The 18,120-nt window shown below is 44.6% G+C and overlaps 1 non-coding gene across 1 annotated transcript; it reads left to right on the top strand.

Moving 5' to 3' along the window:
- The first annotated feature begins 17,813 nt into the window (after positions 1 to 17,813).
- trnan-guu (transfer RNA asparagine (anticodon GUU)) lies at positions 17,814 to 17,887 on the top strand. The gene has a single exon. It is a non-coding gene; the product is annotated as a tRNA-Asn (tRNA).
- Positions 17,888 to 18,120: the final 233 nt, after the last annotated feature.

Here is an 18,120-nt window from a genome sequence, read left to right as displayed (position 1 = left end):
CCCAGTGTTTCCCGATCCTGTCTGTCTCTCTGGCTCTGTTCAATCTGTGTGTGGCCACCTCCAGTTTGATTTTGAACAAATACCTGTGTTTGTGTATTCAGTAAAAACAGAAAATGCTGGAAACACTCAGCAGGTCGGGCAGTATCTGTGGAGGTGGGGAAGTGGGAATAATCGATGGTTTGTTTGTGGCTTTGATCTGTTGCTGGGAAGTGAGGGAGCGTTGCAGGATGCTTTTTTTCGAGGTGTCAGCAGAGGTTTCTGTCGTGTAACGGTTATCACCTTCGCTGCACATGTGAAATATGCTCGGTTTGAGCATGGACAGAAACATTATTTTGGAGAATATTGTTCTGTGGAATACATTTTAAAAAGTCGCCCCAGGTTTCTTGTATCATGAGCGATGGGCATTTTAACTCACTCTCCTAAAATACAGTGTGTGTAAAATCAGATAGGGGATAAAACTTCATCAATGATTAAAGTTCCAAAACTCAGTAAAGTTCAGTTATTGAAGTTTCCATCGATGCATTGCATAAACATAATTGAGGTGAGTGAGAGGATTAATAATGGGCTTTAATCGTTAATGAGCCCATTACTTTATGTTATAGACCCAGGTTACACACTCTCTTGCTTCTGAAAGAGTTGAGACGCATGTGGGGTGATTGGGGCACATCTTTCCCCACATTACAAGGCTCCATCGGTACTTCATTGACTTTAAATCACTTGGGGATATCCTGAGTTGTTGAAAGGCCACGTAAAAATCCAGTCATTCTTTGCAAAATTTCTAACCGCAAGTTCAAACTTCGCCGGCAAATGGAGGCTCACCCAGAATTTGTTCTGACACCACGACAACGTCCTTAAAAGTGGGATTCAGCAGTTCAGCTGCTCGCTTAACATTTCCGTCTGACCTGGTGCTGCAAGTGGAGATGTGTCCGCAGTGTAGCGTTTAACACGTTCGCCTCACACACGGGAAAGCTCACCGGGTGGAAATATTTTGTTGGAACTTGCTCCTCATGCATGTTCAGGGTAGAGATTGTTCTCCAATGAAAGGACATAAGATCATAAGAACGTAAGAATTAGGAACAGGAGTCGGCCATTCGGCCCATTTTAAAGTTTTCAAAATGATTCCACGCGGGGACCTTTGGTGTGTTTGGGGAACATGATAACCACGACACTACAGACACACGGTGGTAGATGTTGTCTTCGGAACATAACCAGAGCTCTAACCAACACAGCTGGCCGGTACTTCAGGAGCTGGTTTTACGAGAATAGAATGATGGTGCTATAATTAGGAAGGCTGTGAGAGTGGCAGGAATTGATCTCGTGTTTCCCAGACTTTATACACAGAAACATAGGAACAGGAGGAGGCCATTTGGCAGCGAGTGGCTAAGATCCGGAATGCGCTGCCTGAAAGGGTGGCGGAGGCAGAATTAATCTTATCTTTCAAAATGGATTTGGATAAGTATCTGAAGGAAAAATATCTCAGGGGTACGGGTAAAGGCCGGAGGAGTGGGGCTAGCTGAGAGTCGGCACGGACTCGACAGGCCGAACGGCCTACTTCCGTGCTGTAACTGTTCCATGTTTCTATATTATGTTTAAACTTGCTGTGGATGAACAATCGGAGGCGAGCTTCGTCTACTGGTAAAAACGCTGATGCTGTCTGACCAGCTGAGATTTCCAGCAATTCTGCTTTTATTTGTTATTTATGGATTGAGTCGGTACAACTAGAGCTTTCTGATTCAGAAGATTCGGGGGGCACGGAAAGTTGGGTATTTAACGACTTTGAAAGGAACATTTTTGACTTGTGCAGCTTCGGTCAGAGAAATGTTTGTGTTATGATTTTTTCACAGAAAGGGATTCAGAATTACACCTTCTGGCTTAACACTTCTCTCTGGGCAGGAAGTTCAGCAGGGGTTTCAGTAGTGTAGCAGTTTTCATGTTAGTCTCTCACACACAAAAGTTCCCTGGTTCGAGTCAGGGCAGAAACATCATTTTAGAATATATTTGCTGTGAAATAAATTGAACATAAGTACCCCAGGTTCCTTGTCTTTTGAGCAATGAACATTTTAAACCAATCTGATAAAATACAGAGTGTGTTAAGTCAGATAGGGTGTAAAATGTCATCGATGATTAAAGCTCCTGAAATTATTACAGTTCAGTTTTTGAAATGTCGACTGTAAGTCTGCAAAACAATCCGGGTGGGAATATTGGCCCAAAGATTCCGGTTGGAGGCTTGCCGCGGACAATTCCCTTCCGACCGGAGATGTTTTACGAACCTACCTGGTGGTCTAGGAGGCATCGTGGATTCCACTGGGGAGGCCTTCTCTTCCCGCGCTGCGAAGCACACTCCCGTCCGGAGGGATCCCACGTGTGACTGCTCAGCCAATCAGGTACGTATTCCACAGCTTTCCCATTAATAGCAATGAGACTCGCGTACCTACGAGTTGTCAGTGCTATTCATGAGAACAAAAAACACACACACACTGAGAAATAATAAAAAACAGACCTCACATAATTAAAATTAATTGAAATTAAAGTTAATAAACCCATTAGAAAAAAACAAGGTAGTTCCAATTTTTTTTAAGCTTTGTAATTCGGGTTAAAAATAAACTTACCTTCGTTAGCAGAGTTTTTCACAATACATTGTGTTTATTTTATTTTATTTTATTGTGGTTATGAGTGTTTTTAAACACTTGCGCCTGTAAAATTACGCTATGCGCTTGCTTTTTCAGCAGCAAGGTTTTTGAGGATATTTGCTGGGCAAGGTATGCGTAAATCCCGCAATCCATAGAAACTTTGTACGGGCCCAGGACGTTGGAATTTCCCTAAACTTACTGTGGATGAAGAATCGGAGGCAAGTTTAGTCTCCTGGCAAATGATGCCTGACCTGCTGAAATTTCCAGCATTTGCTGTTTTTATTTGCTATATATTCTCCTGGCAAAAGGGCTCCCTTATTCCTTAATTGCTCTTTATTTCACTTCAATAAATAGATAACTTTCAGTGAGAGAAAACGGATCCACCGGGGACCTTTCGTGTGTGAGACCAACGTGATATCCGCCACACTGCAGCCCATCAAAGGGTGAGAAACCACTGAATATTAAGGATGAGCTCACAAATATCAGGGGCAGTGCAGTCTGGTCAATGTCAAACCCTCCTTTCTTATTCAGCAGTGGCATGAACGGGAATCAGACGCCACAAAGTTTAATTAAAGACACAAATACAAGTAACACTTCCAAATCTTTTCACTGTAAAATTCTTTCACTTTATTTCAAGTCGTACTGTGTTGAATTTGAAAATGAGCACCGTGGGATTTTATCTTCACCAATGATTTCCTGCATTGTTTCACATTGCAACATTAAGTTGTGAAAATACTGGCAAAACTGAGCCCCGGATTATTTTACGTCGGGGTCACATTGCTTTTGGATAATTCCAGAATTAATATTTTCTTTGCTGTTTAACAATAACCAGAACCTTGCTCCAAGGTCTGTCTCACTGTTTCCCCGGTGTCAGGCAGAGATACACCTGCTGCCCTCATTTATTTCATGTGACAGGACACAAAAGTTCAGAATCAACCTGCAGATGGCCACATACAGCATGAAATAGTCAGGATGGCCGAGCGGTCTCAGGTGCTGTGTTCAGTTTGCAGATTTTTCTGGAAGTGTGGGTTCGAATCCCACTTCTTTATTATCGTCATTAAGCAAAACCCATTTGCTTGGCACCACGACAAACTCCTGAAAAGTGGGATTCAGCAGTTCACCTGCTCACTTCACATTTCCGTCTGACCTGGTGCTGAAAGTGGAGATGTTTCCGCAGTGTCGCGGTTAACACGTTCGCCTCACACGCGGAAGCTCACCGGGTGGGAATATTGAATATTTTCTGGGGCTTTCTCCTCATACATGCTCAGGGACGAGTTTGTTCTCTTGTGAAAAGTCATAAGATCATAAACATGTATGGATCAGGAGCAGGTAAAATACATCTCCTCACCCCACATCCCCCGCCCCGGATTTTTCCTTTTACCAATTATCTTATGTCTGTGTCCTCTGGTTACTGACACTCCTGCCCGTGGAAACAGTTTCCCCATAATTCTGAAAACCTCTATTAAATATCCCCTTAACTGTGATTACTGGGGTTCAATGTGGGGAAGGGTCAGTTCATCCACTTTGCACCGAAGAATGATCGACCAGTGCATGATCTAAAAGCATGATTTCAGAGAAGATTTTTTCTGTGAAATAGCCGGTCCTGTTAATTTTAACAAAAGTTGCACTGGGTTCCTGAATTCATAAGTGATACGCCCTTACTGTACAGTATAAATGCACACGAGGCCCATGCTTGAGAGAAGGTCAGTCTGTGACCTGTCCCTTATTCCTTTGCATTCAAGTGATGAAAGTGAGTTGAGCTTCCCCTTTTATACCTGAAGGTCCAGGTTAGCAGTGTCTCCCACAAGTTCACCACCTAGTGGTCATTGTTCTCACAATGTACAACTTGTCAGTTTATACATGGGTTACAATGCTGGTTGAATACATGACATCACCTCCTACCCCAAAGTCTTTTTGGGATCACAAGTTGAGTCTTTCTGGTGGTTTACGCTCTCTTGTAGAGCGCCTAAGTTGGGGCTCCGGTTGTTGGGCGCTGGCCTGTGTGTCTGCTGTTTGCAGTGCCTCAGGCCTATCCGGACTGCCCACAGTGACTGGGCTCTCCTCCCTTCGGTTCCGGTGTTCGGTCAACTGTGCTGGAGTGAACTCTATATCGTGTTCTTCCTCTGCTTCTTCTCTGGGGTTGCTGAACCTCCTTTTTGTTTGATCCACGTGTTTGCGGCAGATTTGTCCATTGGTAAGTTTAACTACCAGAATCCTATTGCCCTCTTTGGCAATCACAGTGCCTGCGAGCCATTTAGGCCCTGCAGTGTAGTTGTGGACAACAACAGGGTCGTTTACACCAATATATCGTGCCCTGGCATTCCTGTCATGGTAGTTATATTGTGATTGGCGCCTGCTCTCAACAATTTCTTTCATGGTGGGGTGTATAAGGGATAACGGGTTTTGAGCGTCCTTATCATTAGCAGCCCTACGGGTGGAACCCCTGTGAGCGAGTGTGGTCGGGATCTATTGGCAAACAGGAGGCGTGATAATTGGCTTTGTAGGGAACCCCCTTGGATTCTGAGCATCCCCTGTTTGATTATCTGCACTTTTCGTTCTGCCTGGCCTTTTGAGGCTGGCTTGAACGGTGCCTTTCTGACATGGTTAATTTCATTGCCTGCCATGAAGTCCTGGACCATTGTCGCTGACCAAGATGTCTGGTAGACCGTGGGCGGCGAACATTGCCCGTAGACTGTCTACCGTGGCAGAGGATGTGCTTGAATTTAAAATGTCACACTCGGTCCATTTGGAGTGGGCGTCTACTACAACCAAAACATTTTTCCGATGAAAGGACCAACGTAGTCATCATGGATGCGTGACCAAAGCTTGGCGGGCCATGGCCAGGAGCTAAGGGGGGCTTCCCTGGGTGCATTGCCCAGTTGGGCACACGTGTTACACCTGCGAAAACAAAGTTCCAGATCTGCATCTATCCCTGGCCACCAAACGTGTGACCTGGCAATTGCCTTCATCATGACAATGCCCGGATGCTCATTGTGGAGTTCTCTGATGAACATCTCTCTGCCCATCTTTGTCATGACTATGTGGTTTCCCTACAGTAGGCAATCAGCCTGAATCGAGAGTTCATCCCTGACCCTTTGAAATGGTTTAAATTTCTCAGGGCATGCCCTGTACGTGGCTGCCCAGTCCCCATTCTGGACACATTTCTTGACAGGAGACAATAGCGGGTCTCTATTTGTCCAGACTTTAATCTGACGGGCTGTCACAGGTGAGCCTTCGCTTCCGAAAGCTTCAACAGCCATGACCATCTCAGCAGCATGCTCGGTAGCCCCCTCAGTGGTGGCTAGTGGGAGCCTGCTGAGTGCATCGGCGCAGTTTTCAGTGCCCGGTCTGTGCCGAATTGTGCAGTCATAGGTGGCTAACGTGAGTGCCCACCTCTGTATGCGGACCGACGCTTTTGCATTTATGGCCTTGTTGTCGGCCAAAAGTGACATTAGGTGTTTGTGATCTGTCTCAAGCTCAAATTTCCTGCCAAACAGGTATTGGTGCATTTTCTTTACCGAATATACATATGCGAGCGCCTCCTTTTCTATCATCCCGTAGCCCCTTTCTGCCTGGGACAGACTTCTGGAGGCATAAGCTACTGGCTGTAACTGACCCTTGACATTGACATGCTGCAACACACACCCGACACCATAGGACGACGCATCGCACGTTAACACAAGTTTCTTACATGGGTCAAATCGGGTTTACAGATTGTTGGAACATAACAAATTGTGTGCTCTATTAAAAGCCCTTTCCTGGCTGTTCCCCCAGACCCATTCGCGACCTTTGCTTAGGAGCACGTGTAGCGGCTCTAGCAGCGTGCTCAATTTGGGAAGAAAGTTACCAAATAGTTCGGGAGCCCCAGGAACAAACGCAGCTCCGTCGTGTTACGGGGTCTGGGTGCTCTCTGGATCGCTTCCGTCTTGGACGCAGTCGGGCTCATCCCGTCTACTCCTACCCTCATCCCCAGGAATTCTACCTCTGGAGCTAGGAAGATGCACTTCGCCTTTTTCAGTCGCAGCCCTACCCGGTCCAGTCTGCGTAGCACCTCCTCCAGGTTGTGGAGGTGTTCTTCAGTATCGTAACCCGTGATGAGGATGTCGTCCTGAAAAACCATCGTCCCTGGAATCGACTTGAGGAGGCTTTCCATATTTCGTTGGAAGATCGCGGCGGCCGAGCGAATCCCGAATGGACATCTGTTGTACTCAAACAACCCCTTGTGTGTCGTGATGGTGGTCAGCTTCTTCAACTCTCCCGCCAGCTCCTGTGTCATGTAAGCTGAGGTCACGTCCAATTTTGAAAATGGTTTGCCCCCGGATAGCATCGCAAAGAGGTCCTCCGCTCTCGGTAGCGGCTACTGGTGTTGGAGTGACACCCGATTGATGGTGGCCTTGTAATCACCGTATATCCTGACCGACCCATCCGCCTTGAACATCGGTACAATCGGGCTCGCCCAGTCACTGAATTCGACTGGCAAAATGATACCTTCCCTCAGCAGGCGGTTCAATTCACCTTCTATCTTTTCCCGCATCACGTATGGCACCGCTCTGGCCTTGTGGTGTCCTGGCCTGGCTTCCGGGTTTATGTGAATCACTACCTTGGCTCCCATGAAAGTGCCAATGCCGGGTTGAAATAATGAGTCAAATTTGTGCAGGATCTGTGAGCATGATACTCGCTCCACAGAGGAAATAGCATTGACATTGCCCCATTTCCATTTCATGACAGCAAGCCAACTCCTCCCCAGTAGTGCGGGACCATCCCCCGGGACAACCCAGAGTGGCAACCTGTTCTCCGAATCTTTGTGGGTCGCGATTACCGTGGCGCTGCCAAGCACCGGAATGATCTCCTTGGTGTATGTCCATAGTTGTGCGTCAATCGGTGATAATTTTGGCCCTACTGGCCTTGGACGCCCACAACTTTTCAAACTATTTGATACCCATCCGGGACTGGCTAGCCACCGTGTCTAGCTCCATTGATACTGGGATGCCACTGAGGAGCACTTTCATCATTATCGGTGGCGTCCTGGTGTATGAACTGTATACGTGCTCCACATGAACTCACTGAACTTCAGCTTCCAGCGATTTCCCCCAGCATTCATTTCTGCAATTTCTGTAGGCATTTTGCTCATCTCTGCAAACACCAGCTGAGTTTGTGCCTCCATGCCTCCAACATGAGCTGTTGTTGGAAACAAAAGGTCCCTTGCTAGTCAATCGTCCCTGACAACCCCTGTGACTGTCTTTGAGTGTGCCATTAACAAGTGTTGATGGCCCCATTACTGGCCACATTGTCCCTTGCAATGGTGTGAATCGCCGTTCTGCTTGCCATTATCTCTGTCGAACTCCCCCTCTGGGTTCGACTACATGTTGGGGCATGCCCGATTGCCCTTGTCTACCTGGAGAACGGTGTGCTGCTTCAACAATGTTGATTCTCTGTCCCAACCATTCCTTAACACAGTATCTCTCGTCTATTCTGCTAGCGGCCATGCTCACATGGTTAAAATCCCAATTTCTTGTTGCCATTGATACATCCGTACTCTACAGTATAAATGCACACGAGGCCCATGCTTGATAGAAGGTCAGTCTGTGGCCTGTCCTTTGTTCCTTTGCACTCAAGTGATGAAAGTGTGTGGAGTTCCCCTTTTATACCTGAAGGTCCAGGTTAGGAGTATCTCCCACAAGTTCACCTCCTAGTGGTCATTTTTCTCACAGTGTACAACTGAGGTCAGATTATATATGGGTTACAATGTTGGTTGAATACATGACAATTAGCACTTAAAATTTTAAACCATTCTCCTAAAATACATTGTGTAAACGAGATAGGGATAAAAGTTCATCACATGGAAAGAGAAAATGAATGATTGAAGCTCGTAAAAGATCCTCTCGGAATGAGGGATCACAATATGGTTGAATTTGTAATATAGATTGAGAGTGAGGAAGTAGTGTCTCAAACGAGCATACTATGCTTAAACAAAGGGGACTACAGTGGGATGAGGGCAGAGTTGGCTGAAGTAGACTGGAAACACAGACTAAATGGTGGCACAATTGAGGAACAGTGGAGGACTTTTAAGGAGCTCTTTCATAGTGCTCAACAAAAATATATTCAAGTGAAAAAGACGGGCGGTAAGAGAAGGGATAACCAGCCGTGGATAACCAAGGAAATAAAGGAGAGTATCAAATTAAAAACCAATGCGTATAAGGTGGCCAAGGTTTGTGGGAAAATAGAAGAATGGGAAAATTTTAAACGACAGCAAAGAATGACGAAGCAAGCAATAAAGAAAGGAAAGATAGATTACGAAGGTAAAGTTGTGCAAAGCATAAAAAGCAATAGTTAAAGCTTTTACTGATATCTAAAACGGAAAAGAGTGACTAAAGTAAATGTTGGTCCCTTAGAAGATGAGAAGGGGGATTTAATAATGGGAAATGTGGAAATGACTGAGACCTTAAATAATTATTTTGCTTCGGTCTTCACAATGGAAGACACAGAAACCATGCCAAAAATTGCTGGTCACAGGAATGTGGGAAGAAAGGACCTTAAAACAATCACTATCACGACGGGGGTAGTGCTGGACAGGCTAATGGGACTCAAGGTAGACAAGTCCCCTGGTCCTGATGATATGCCAGGGTAGTAAAAGAGATGGCGGAAGTTATAGCAGATGCATTCGTTATAATCTACCAACATTCTCTGGACTCTGGGGAGGTACCAGCGGATTGGAAAGCAGCTAATGTAACGCCTCTGTTTAAAAAAGGCGGCAGACAAAAGGCAGGTAACTATAGGCTGGTTAGTTTAACATCTGAAGTAGGGAAAATGCTTGAAACTATCATGAAGGAAGAAATAGCAGGACATCAAGATAGCAATAGTGCAATCAAGTAGACGCAGCATGGATTCATGAAGGGGAAATCATGTTTAACTAATTTACTGGAATTCTTTGAGGATATAACGAGCATGTTGGATCGAGGTGTACCGATGGATGTGGTGTATTTAGATTTTCAAAAGGCATTCGATAAGGTACCACACAAAAGGTTACTGCAGAAGATAAAGGTACGCGGAGTCAGTGGAAATATATTAGCATAGATAGAGAATTGGCTGGCTAACAGAAAGCAGAGAGATGGGATAAATGGGCCCTTTTAAGGTTGGAAATCGGTGGTTAGTGGTGTGCCACAGGGATCGGTGCTGGGACCACAACTGTTTACAATATACATAGATGACCTGGAAGAGGGGACAGAGTGCAGTGCAACAAAATTTGCAGAAGACACAAAGATTAGTGGGAAAGCAGGTTGTGTAGAGGACACAGAGAGGCTGCAAAGAGATTTAGATAGGTTAAATGAATGGGCTAAGATTTGGCAGATGGAATACAATGTTGGAAAGTCTGAGGTCATCCACCTTGGGAAAAAAAACAGTGAAGGGAATATTATTTGAATGGGGAGAAATTGCAACATGCTGCGGTGCAGAGGGACCTGGCGGTCCTTGTGCATGAATCCCAAAAAGTTAGGTTGGAGGTGCAACAGGGAATCAGGAAGGCGAATGGAATGTTGGCCTTCATTGCAAGAGGCATGGAGTACAAAAGCAACTAATAAGGTATTGGTGAGGCCGCACCTGGAGTACTGCATGCAGTTTTGGTCACCTTACTTAAGGAAGGATATACTAGCTTTGGAGGGGGTACCGAGACGATTCACTCGGCTGATTCCGGAGATGAGGGGGTTACCTTATGATGATAGATTGAGTAGACTGGGTCTTTACTCGTTGGAGTTCAGAAGGATCTTGTAGAAACATTTAAAATATTGAAAGGGCTAACAAGATAGATGCAGAGAGATTGTTTCCACTGGTCAGGGAGACTAGAACTAGGGGGTACAGACTCAAAATACGGGGGAGCCAATTTTAAACCGAGTTGAGAAAGAATTCGTTCTCCCAGAGGCTTGTGAATCTGTGGAATTCTCTGCCCAAGGAAGCAGTTGAGGCTAGCGCATTGAATGTATTCAAGTCACAGATAGATAGATTTTTAACCAATAAGGGAATTAATGGTTATGAGGAGCGGGCGGATAAGTGGAGCTGAGTCCACGGCCAGATCAGCCATGATCTTGTTGAATGGCGGAGCAGGCTCGAGGGGCTCGATGGCCGACTCCTGTTCCTAATTCTTCTGTTCTTATGTTCTTATGTACCACTATCCCTCAGTAACCATATTATCATTTCTTTAATTCTGTAAAAGAAAGTTATCGGTTAATTGAACATGATTAAATGATTTCATTTTTTCACATTTGCTGCATGTTGACATTTATATAGGGCTATTAGTTTGAAAACTGTGTTGTAAATATTATCTCCCTGATCAAGAATCGAACTTGTGTTGCGGTGGTACAAGGGGTGGATTCAGTGAATCATTTGAATGTGATCTCAAGTGGCATGAATTTCAGATCACGTTTACTGTCGGCACCTTTAATAATGACTCCACGAGGCAGGTTATGATACTTAAACTGTGTAGACGTGTAGTCCTTTATTTGAAGCTCCTCGAGTGAGAACACCAAGCTGTGAGCTCCTTAATATACTGGGTTGCAGGTAACCTTTCGGTCTCAAGCAGCAGCATCCTCTGATGTAGGTCAGGTGTGTACAGTGTAAGAGTACATTCAATGTTGCATAGCAGTGTTACAGACATCACACAGTAAACAGGCATGCATACACAACAGTTGCAATCTGTTTCGGTGTGAATCAAGTGAACTGAAAATGACAATAATGTCATTAACTATAAAGATGCAGCAATAAAATGGTATATCGGTCCCTGGTTGTCGAGTGGTCAGGAGTCTATGCTCTCAACGTTGTGTCCTGGGTTCAATTCCCACCCTCGGAAGTTGTACCTTTAGTTCAAAACCTTATATAAAAAAAAGAGATCATTTATTTTACAGATCTATATGCAAATCATGTATAAAAAATAAGAATCATTGACTTGAACATCATTATTAATACATAAATTATTTTGTAAATCTTTTACCATTTATTTTGCTATGAGCATGTGAGGAACTTTTATTCCGATCTCATTGGGTTTAATTGTGGTACAAATGACGAACCGGGGGCTGGGTTCAGGAAATGTTTACGTAGTGTAGCCGTTATCATGTTCACCTCCCACATGAAATGTCCCTGGTTTGAGCCTGGGCGCGTGCTTTATTTTAGAATATATTTGCTGTGAAATACATTGAACAAAAGTAGCCCCAGGTTCCGTGTCTTATGAGCAATGAACATTTTAAACCAAGCTTTCTGATCCAGAAGATTCGGGGGGTGCGTTAATTTGGGAGTTTGACGACTTTGAAAAGAACATTTTTGACTTGTGCAGCTTCGGTCAGAGAAATGTTTGTGAAAAGATTTTTTCACAGAAAGGGACTCAGAATTACACCTTCTGGCTTAACACTTCTCTCTGGGCACTAAGTTTAGCAGTGGTTTCTGTACTGTAGCGGTCATTGCGTTTGTCTCAGGCACGAAAGGTCCCAGGTTCGAGCCGGGGCAAAAACATTATTTTAGAATATAATTGCTGTGAAATAAATTGAAAAAAGTACCCCACGTTCCTTGTCTTCTGAGCAATAAACACTTTAAACCAATTTCAAAAATTCAGAGTGTGTTAAGTCAGATAGGGTGTAAAATATCGTCTATGATGAAAGCTCCTGAAATTATTGCAGTTCAGTTATTGAATATTGACTGTAAGTCTGCAAAACAATTCGGGTGGGAATATTAGCCCAAAAATTCTGGTTGGAGGCTTCCCGCGGACAATTCCTTTCCAATCGGTGATGTTTTAATCACCCCGCCTCCCACATAATTTAATTAATTGCATGTAATTATTTGAAAAAAGTTTGAATTAAAAAGTTACTTTCCGAACTCGGGCTCCCTCTGTGAATGCCTAACCACTAAACGAGCAGGATACGCATTCAATAATTTAATTACAGACGTGATATTTTCTTTGCTGTTTGACAATAACCAGACCTATGCTCCAAAATCTGTCTCACCGTTTCCCCGGTGTCAGTCAGAGAAGCACATGGGACTGAATCAGTGACTTTGCTTTTTCGTCCTGTCTTCTGAAGTACCGCACAGTCCCACTCCGACAGTCAATGAGCTGTTGGGACGTTAGTTTATCCAGGCTGTGGGTGGCCATCCCGAGCGCAGCAGAGGGGTTTCTGCATTAGTTCTGGGTGGGGACAGTATTTCCCGTTCTCTCTTCCTCTTGTTTGTATCCCTCTGCTTTGTTTTCTGTATTTATTCCCCGGCCTCATTTTACGTGTTTAATGGGGAAGAAAAGATGAAGTGTGCGACACTCTGGAACAATTTCTCTCACTCAAATATATCTATTTAGTGAAGTGAAATAAAGAGCAATTAAAGAATAAGGGAGAAGCCACTGTCGCCCTTTTGACAGGAGAATAAACTCGCCCATGGCTGTTCATCCACAGCAAGTTTAAATATAATCTTCCTGCACGGGATCATTTTGAGTGGAAAGCAAATGTGATAACGGCTCCACTGCGGAAACCGCTCTGACCAGAAGTACAGCAGAGGGCAGCTGACCAGTGAATGCCTTCGGTGCTGATCGGGAATGTGTTGGCTCACCTTAAACAACTTCTGTCCCTCACTGACAGCTGTCAATCCTTCTCCTCCGCTGCCCTTTACACAAACATGTCACTGATCCCCACCCAACACCCCACATCCCCATCGTGTTATCTTCCATGTTTGCACAGTGGAGCCGCGGAGGCACCTACTCTCTCCCCGCGGTTAGTGAACTCAGTCAGTCTGTAAAATTAAAGGGGAACAAGTGTCCCGCAAAGGGCAGGGGAAGAGAGTCTGTAACCTGGGTTTAATTGTTTGTCAAAGGCTACCCGTCCTGTTGTGTATTTCCAGCAGTTTCCTACTTTCACAGGTGGAGATACCGGGGCTGGACCATGCTCCTAAAATACAATGAGGTCGGGATAAAAGTTCCTCACATCCTCAGGGCAAAATAAATGATTGAAGTTCTACAATGGATTAACTAATGATGTTTAAATCAATGAATCTTTTTTACCACATTAGATGCATGCAACTCTTTCTTATAAGGTTTTAATTTTGATGGAAGTGCAATTTCCCTGGCCGGAAATCGACCCAGGGCCGCGGTGATGAGAGCGCCGAATCCTAATCACTGGACCACCAGGGAACGCTGCATTGCTGCATCGCTGCATCGTAATGCTTGGTGTCATTATTGTCCTATTCAATCCACTTGTTTCACACCGAAACACATCGCAACCTTGATCTGAATTAAACGCCACGTGATTCTTTGAAATCACCTTTAAATGATTGGGTAAAACCACTCCTTATACCACCGAAAAACAGCTTCGATTCCAGGTCAGGGCGGTAACTTCTGTCACAGCTTTTTTTTCAGGATGAAATAAATAATAATATACTTACTGAGGGACAGTAGTATCTTTAATCATTCATTTTCTCTTTACATGTGATGAATTTTTATCCCTATCTCATTTACGTGCTGCATGAGAAATTGTAAGTGTTTATGACTCAGTTGTAAAACCATTGATTGTGTGTGCGTCTATTCTTGATCGGAAGAGCACTTGAGACCGAAGTTCCAGTTCGATATTTGTATCAATAGAATCAATTTTCACCAGTTCCTTTAAACACAATAACATAATTTATTTTGATTGGACTGGATGGAGGAATATGAACTATGTAAAAAAATTGTTATCATTTTACTTGTGCTGAATGCTCATAAAAGTATTGGAGTGGGAACTCACTGGATAACAGCAAAGCTTGCAATGTTTGCGGAATATATTCGTGCAGCCAAAATGCACAATGACAACCCGGAACTGTGCGGCACCGAATCCTCGGGGAAAAACATTAAAAGGCTTCGCCCGGAGATGGGTTTGGATTACCCACCTTTCAGTTACCAGCCGAATGCGCTAAACCATTGCACCACAGATACACACTGCAAGACATGGAAAACCAGGGTGTCAGTCAGTTAAAGCTTCAGATTGCTCCGACCCGGATGGAACTTATCCACTCTCAGTTGTACTTTTCCCAACTAAATGGTGGGACATTCATTGTGGATGTGTGGAAGCAGTCTGGTCCCGCACACTGCAAACACTTCCATGTCACCACCAACCAGCTCTCCCACAACCGGTGTGATCTACTTTCCAGCCTTCCAGTGCCTTGTCTGTGACGAAGTATGTTTCAAACGTTTTGGCATAGTTGGTTCCATGGTGTAATGGTGAGCCCTCTTGACTTTAATCTAGTGATCTGAGTTCATATCTCAGTAAAACCAAAATTCTTGTTGTCCCAGCTGCTGAAAATGTGGGACAAACAAGTGAAAGACACCTGGTGCTGGTGGGCAGTTTTGTTGCCTTTTTCATTGATGCTTGATCTACAAGTCTAGGTATCAAATTGTGTGCTCAACCGTCAGTTATCTGCTACAAATCAGCGGAGGACAAATCACTTTGTTGTCTAATGCTGCCTTTGCCTGCACAATGTGTGCTGAGATTATCTGTGCAATATGCATTCCGCAGGATGAATAAAAGCAACGCTTTTTGAAATGCAGGCACTGCATGTTTTGCACTCGACAAAACGTGGCATTTTCTTTTAATTAATTTTACATTAATGCATTGCAATGCCAACGCACTTTTTACGTGGCAAGATCGATAATTAGCAGAGCAGAATGAAGAGATCGCAAAGTTTCTGTTTAAAGAATGGACTCAGTCGAGAATATTTTGTGGATTTTATTTTTCTGAGACTATTTTCCCTGTGCTGGGGACACCCTGCGCAGATATGTGTAAAAGCTGGTTTTGTTAAAACTCCAGAGACCGCATGGCAGTGAGCTGGGACAAAAGACCTGTCAGTCATCCATTGACAAAAGAGCTGTTGGCCAGGAAGAGGGGCCACTGACAAAGCCACTCTAATTTGTAAAAGCACTTCTCACCTCCATCTCAGAAGGAGACACAGAACAATGAACCCACCAGCCTGGCCAGCCAAGGAGGAGCTGGGTCTTTCCCAACACAGAGGCTCAGAGAGATGCCCAGACTAAGGGCCATCAGCCCAATGCATGCGTGGGATGGCCCATCACTGGCTAAGTACCCTTGCTTAGAAACAAAGGGGTTTTAAAGATTGGCGGGAAAGATAGGGTTAGCAAGACTCCCAGAAAGACAGGGTCCTTTCCACTTTATATTTAGCTTGGAGCTTGGTGTGAAGCTTGGAGCTTGCAGCTTGTAACTTATGTCTAGAGAGAGCCCCATCTCCCTCTCGCTCTCGCTCCACCGATCGATGTACCAGAGGAAGGGGCCGCAGTACTGCAGAAGAAGCCACCGAGACTGAAGACGAGGCAGTGACTTCCCACAGCTGAGCTGAGCAAGGAAACGGGCTGTGTGTGGTGGTGAACATGGTCGCGAGTGTCCCAAGCCAGTAACCAGATATCCCAGACCAGCTGGGTAAGGGCTCAGGGTTTTCTCAGAAGTGAAGCTTTTCAGGGCTATTCTGGGGAGGGTAATTCATTGGTAGGGGTGGGGTTAGAATCCACCAGGGAATTACTGCGTGTTACTAGGTTCATTTCTGTACTGTATGTATGTTGTTTGTAACCGGGATTTTATTCTCCACAGAGACATTTCGTTTAGCAGTGCATGTTTTAGCCAGTGTATGTTACACCAAATAAATATACTATGATTTATCACCGAAGCATCCCTTTCCGTGACTCATTTAATTTACACTCTGAATAATAATTCCCGGATCTAGAACTTTCGTAAGGTGGGGGCGATTCAAACCGTCCGTCTGGCAATTGGGCGAGGATCACAAACACTTACAATATTTACGAAAGGATATACTTGCTTTGGAGGCAGTTCAGAGAAGGTTCACTGGGTTGACTCCGGAGATGAGTGGTTGACTTATGAGAAAATGTTGAGTAGGTTGGGCCTCTACTCATTCGAATTCAGAAGAATGAGATGTGATCTTATCGAAATGTATAAGGTAATGAGGGAGCTTGATAAGGTGGATGCAGAGAGGATGGTTCCACTGAGAGGGGAGACTAGAACTAGGGGGCATCATCTCAGAATAAAGGGCCGCCCATTTAAATCTATGATGAGGAGGAATTTCTTCTCTCAGAGGGTTGTAAATCTGCCGAACTCACTGCCTCAGAGAGCTGAGAAAGCCATGACATTAAATAAATTTAAGACAGAGATAGCTTCTTAACTGATAAGGGAATAAGGCTTATGGGGAAGTGGCAGGGATGTGTCCATGATCGGATTAGCCATGATCATATTAAATGGCGGAGCATGCTCGAGGGGCCATATGGCCTACTACTGCTCCTAGTTCTTAAGTTCTTATGTTCTGAATAGCGACACACACAAAAATGCTTTGATCATGGTTACACCTTATCTTCACGTTTGTCAAACAGTTGGCTCGTTGGTCTCGGGCTATTATTCTCCCTTCGGAGTTGTTGATTGAAATTTAGGAGGGATCCCAGAGGAGCCCTGATATTGCTCGCAAATTTTTAAATTGCATCGAACTTTTGCAAAGAAGGACTTCCATTTCTGCAGTGGCTTTCAGGAACTCATGTCACCCCAAAGCGCTTTCAGGCCGTTGAGTTATGTTTGAAGTGTTGTAGTTTGGCAAAAGATGTACCCAGATCACCAAACATGAACCTCAAATCTTTGCAAAGGAGTTTGGTGCAAATAATCAGGCGTCTCAGGGACTTGGACTTTCTTTGAATAAGTTCTGCTTCTTCCCGCATTCAAGCTTGAAACAGCAACTGGGCTTCCATCTCACGGGAGGTTTGGGGTTGATGTGTGTCGCTTTCAATCTTTGAAATTTCACCAAGCAAAGAAACAGTGAATCCAACTGTCCCTGTTAGCATTTAGTTCCTGTTTAATCACAGGAATATCCACAGTCATGAGCTGAAAAGGAATTCAAACCTAACACCGGCTTAGGGACAATCAGAATACTTTGTCACAGACAAGGCACCGGAAGGCTGGAAGGTAGATCACACCGGTTGCGGGAGAGCTGGTTGGCGGTGACATGGAAATGTCTGCAGTGTGCGGGACCAGACTGTTTCCACGCATCCACAATGAATGTCCCTCTATTTATTTGTGAAAAGTACCACTGAGAGTGGACAACTTCCATCCCGGCCAGAGCAATCTGAAGCTTTAGCTGTCTGACACCCTGGTTTGGGATGCCTTGAACGTTATATTTCCATCAGTCTCTGTGGCGCAATGGGTTAGCGCGTTCGGCTGTTAACCAAAAGGTTGGTGGTTCGAGCCCACCCAGGGACGAAGTGTTTAACTGTTTTTCCCCGAGTATTCGGTGCCACACAGTCCCAGGTTGTCATTGTGTGTTTTGGCTGCACGAATCTTTTCCGCAAATGTTGCCAGCTGTGCTATTATCCAATTAGTTCCTACTCCAATATTTTATGAGCATTCAGTTCAAGTAAAACGATAACAATTTTTTACATGGATCATGTTCCTCCACCCAGCCCACTCGAAATAAATTATGTTATTGGGTTTAA

The sequence above is a fragment of the Pristiophorus japonicus genome, unplaced genomic scaffold (assembly GCF_044704955.1).
Source record: "Pristiophorus japonicus isolate sPriJap1 unplaced genomic scaffold, sPriJap1.hap1 HAP1_SCAFFOLD_1283, whole genome shotgun sequence".
NCBI lineage: Eukaryota > Metazoa > Chordata > Chondrichthyes > Pristiophoridae > Pristiophorus > Pristiophorus japonicus.
This window is presented reverse-complemented; position numbering and strand designations above follow the sequence as displayed.